A 4,541-nucleotide genomic window follows, 5' to 3' on the forward strand; every position below is an offset into this window, starting at 1 on the left:
GTAATAATGGTTATACTGGTAAACAAGTGCTAATGCTTTTATTTGTTCTGGGGAAAGAGACAGTGCATTAATATTTTGGGGGGGTGTGGAGAAGGCCACATGGGGATCATGACCAGTTTCACTGCAGTCATTGTCACATGATCTACATTAGCTAAATGGCACCACCAACCCAATGTATAAATGTCTTCTCTTCCCTGAGATTGAGTCTTCTGGGTTATGACTCTTCTCTAGTTCCTGTAAGAAACTAGCCCCAATCCTGCCCCACACCACAGACTTCACATAACACGGCAACTTCAATATACCCAGGCTGTTCTTGGCTTGGCTTTGAACCACTTGGCCCCACCCTTCCCTCAGAATACACTCTGTCCTCGTCCCCCTGCTTGCCGTCTGACTGAATCGCACTTTTCCTCACTTTCAGCCTTTCCTGATGCCTGGAAATGTCTTGCTGGTTCAGATCATAGGGCATACCAGACCCAGTTTGGTTTCTCTTGTACTTACACCACACTGGAGGAACTTGCATAAAAACCACTTGTGACTGATGGAGCGTTAGGACTCTCCATTACAGAGTCTCTCTTCCTCTCCTGCTCTTTCTTACGGTGCAAACATGCATGTGTTCAGCTAACAAATATTTATCTCAGATGCAGCTGGGATAGTGTGAAAATAAGATAGACAAGCTTGATGCTGTAATGGAGCTAAACATTCCAGTGTGGAGAAAAACAACTAACAAGCAAATGCATACATACCCAAAACTTTCGGATAGGGTCATGACTATTAAAAAAAGAAAAGAAAAAGAAAAAGAAAAAGCATGTAGAGCAAAAGAGGACCAGGTGGGTGGGTGGGGCACAATATCAGATGAGTTGGTAAGGGGTCTCCGAGGCAGTGGCACTTGAATGCCTGAATGGCTAATGGGGCCAACCAGATGACGCCTGAAGGGAGTAATACTACAGATGGAGGGAACAGCAAATGCAAGAGATCTAAAACAAAAATGAGCCTGATGTGTTGAAGGAGAAGAGGCCCAGTGTGGCTAAAGTGTAGCTAGAGAGGGAGAGGGTAGTATGAACTGGGGTCATAGATGTAGGCAGAGTCCACACCACAAAGAGCCTTATAGGCCATTTGATTTGATTCTTAGTAAAAGTGGAAGCTATTTAAGGATTTGGGGTTGGCTTATATTTTAAAGTGGGATGAGGGAGTTTGGAAACAGGTAAGTCAGTTCTGTGGCTAGTTCTGCAGTCCAGGTGAGAAATGATGCTGGGTCTGAACTTTGCACTGTGGGAGCAGCCGTGGAGCTGGAGGGAAGTGGACAGGCTTGGAATATGTTTAGAAGTGGCGCTAACAACCCTCTACTTATGCACTGAATGTGTGGGTGCAAAAGAAGGCGCGGAATCAAGGAATAGCAGTATTTGGGTCTGAGCAACTCTGTGTAGATGGTTATTCATTTACACAGTGGGGGAAATCTGAGTAGCAGTTGTTCTTTTTGTTGTTTGTTGATTTAGAAATCAGGAGTGTCATGCTGGACATGCCGAATATGAGATGCAAAGTGTTGGTGTGGAGTAGACACAGATCAGCATAAGTGTGGAACTCAGAGGAGAGGTCAGGGCTGAGGATATAATTTTAGGAGCCATCAGAATAGAGGCGATATTTAAAGCTGGGGATTGTATACACTGCCTTGGAGGGAGTGTGTCATCAAAGAAGAGGGCAGGGGAGAAGGAATCAGCAAAGAAGATTGAGAAGAAGTAGCCACTGAGGAAGTGGGGACACCAGGAGGAGTTAGTGGGTGGTGGAGAGCAAGAGGAGAAAGTGGTAAATGGTGTCGCATGCTGATTAGAAGTAAAAGAATGTCAAGTTGGGAATGTTTCACGAGCTGTGGCAATTTGGAAGTTGGGGACTTTGACAAGAAGAGTTTCAGGGGGGTGGAGGTGGGAGAATACTGATGGGAGGACAGTGAGAGGAGCATGAATATAAACTACTTTTATTTGGGGGGACAAATTTTGCTGTGGAGGCGTGGCAGAGATACTACTTGCCTTCTTCACACCTATCTTCCCCTTTTACTTTAGAAGCAAAGCCTCTTTACCTTGTCTTTGCTGCCTGGAACAAAGGCTTCATTTTCCAGCCTTCCTTGTAGTTGAAGACTGAAATGTGGTCCTAGGACTAGGTTCTTGACATAGTATTTCTAGGCAAGCTTCTTTTTTTTTTCTGAAAAGATTAAAATTCCTTAATTTTTTATTCCTGGTACTGCTAACACAATTTACAAGGCAATATACCTGATATAATGAAAAGAAGAAAAAGGCAAAGCTACAACAGATAAAAGAGCTCAGGAATGTACATCTAATTGACACTACATTGCATTCATCAATAGCTGCACTTTTTGCAAACTGTGGCTATGAACAGTTATCCTGAACAAGAAGGGTTTCCTGTTAAAGCTGCAGTAACTTTTCTGACTAAGGATCATCGTTCCTTCTGCGGCAGAGTTTTGCAGTTCCTCTAATGCATTTGGGACAACTGTCTCAAAGTAACCTGCAGCTTTCCTGACAACTCCTTGCTCTCTCTCCTGCTAAGAACTGTAGCCCTTTTCTTTGGAGTTTCTAGAAACTTCTGCTGCCCTATCCACCACTTCCACCACCAGATCCATAGCCGCCACCATAGGGACTTCCCGAGCTTCTTCCACCAAAACTGCCCCCCTTCATTGGTCCATAATTTGACTGCTGTTGTCCACTATAATTTCCAAAATCATTATAGATCCCACCACCACCATAGTTAGCTCCAAAATTTCCTCCTTCATTGTAACTATCATATCCTCCACCACCGCCACCATATCCACCACCTTGGTTTCCATATTCTGGCCCACCACCACCATAGCCTCCTCTACTACTGTAACCAGGACCACTGCCATAGCTACCACCATCGCCTCCAAATCCATCATATCCACCATCACCTTCTCCATGACTACCTCTGCTGCCACCACCTCTACCATCATAGCCTCCTCTTCCACCAAAGTTTCCACCACAGCCAGTTACCTCCACTGCCTCCAAAGTTTCCTCCATGACCCACAAAGCTGCCGGATCCACCTCCACGACCTCTTTGTGATCCAGCAGATTGTATTTCTTGTTTAGAAAGGGCCTTTTTCATGTCACAATTATGCCCATTAAGAGTGTGGTATTTCTGAACAACAATCTTATCAACTGTATCATGATCATCAAAAGTTACAAAAGCAAATCCTCTCTTTTTTCCACTCTGCCTGTATTCCATAACTTCTATGGTTTCAATCTTGCCATACTTTTCAAAGTAGCCTCTCAAATTATGTTCTTCTCTATCTTCTTTAATACCCCCAACAAAAATTTTCTTCACTGTTAGATGGGCACCAGGCTTTACAGAATCCTCTCTAGAAACAGCTCTTTGGTTCCACTACACGCCCATCAACCTTGTGTGGTCGAGCACACATTGCTGCATCCACCTCTTCAACACAATAGTAAGTCACAACACCAAAGCCCCTGGAACGTTTTGTTTGGGGGGGTCTCTCATCACCACACAACCTGTAAGTGTGCCCCATTTCTCAAAATGTTCTCTTAAGCTATCATCTGTGGTTTCAAAGCTCAGACCACCAATAAACAGTTTTCTCAACTGTTCTGGTTCCTCTGGATCAAGGACCTCCTCCCCCCGCGGCAGCGGCGATGGCCAGAGTCGGGCTGGGGGCGACTGGGCGGTGGTTTTACCTCCATTTTGAGACCGGACTCGCCTAGGCAAGCTTCCTAAAAGGAAGCAATTCAGCTAGGAGGAACACCACTTTCACGTTTTTCCTGCTGCCTGGAATGTGGGGTGTGATGACTTTACCTCAAGAGCAGCCATCCTGAGTCATGAGGTAATTTAGAGCACAACATCCAAATCCAATGCAGTGGAAAAAATGGTAGAAGGAGTCTGATCTCTGATGACTCAATGGATTGCCTGTTTTTGCACATCTTTAGTGTGAGAGAAGAAACACTTGCATGTCTTCCCCTCTTACATTAACCAAATCTATTCCTAATTAATACAGAATCAAAGCAAAGAAATGGGTTGTGAGTTGGAGATAGGCATGAGGTCAATAGAGGTTTTGTTTGCTTGTTTCTAAATCGAACAATTCACTGGGTAGGAATTAGATACTCTGATCTATTCTTTGGAAAAATTCCACAGTTATTCAAGATACCTGTTATAAAAGTTTTTGTTTCTGGATTTAGATTTAGTGTATCAGTCAGAGTTCTTGAGTCCAAGCTATAGAAACTGACTCTGGCTGGTTTAAGCAGAAAAGGAAATGCCTGAAGGCAATCAGTGCCTAACTGAAATGTGGATGGCTGGGAAGTCAGGCTTGGACAATAGGTAGAAAGAGGCAGGCAGGACACAGGACCACAGATGCAGTCATGTCATGGAATCGGTCTGTCAGGGACACCATAGCCATTGCTGATGAACTCCGGATGCCCCTTCTGCCCACACCACTCCTGGAGGCTGAATGCTATTGCCAAATAGATTCTCTGCCACCATCCCCTCCTTCTTTGTGTCATAAGTGCCTTCTT

The 4,541-nt window shown here is 44.5% G+C and overlaps 1 pseudogene across 1 annotated transcript; it reads right to left on the minus strand.

Moving 5' to 3' along the window:
• Window positions 1–2,582: 2,582 nt before the first annotated feature.
• On the minus strand, window positions 2,583–3,716 carry LOC309961266 (heterogeneous nuclear ribonucleoprotein A3-like; annotated as a pseudogene). Its single transcript has one exon. The product of its transcript is annotated as a heterogeneous nuclear ribonucleoprotein A3-like (transcript).
• Window positions 3,717–4,541: the final 825 nt, after the last annotated feature.

This window comes from Leucopleurus acutus, assembly GCF_964270905.1.
Source record: "Leucopleurus acutus genome assembly, chromosome: 4".
NCBI lineage: Eukaryota > Metazoa > Chordata > Mammalia > Artiodactyla > Delphinidae > Leucopleurus > Leucopleurus acutus.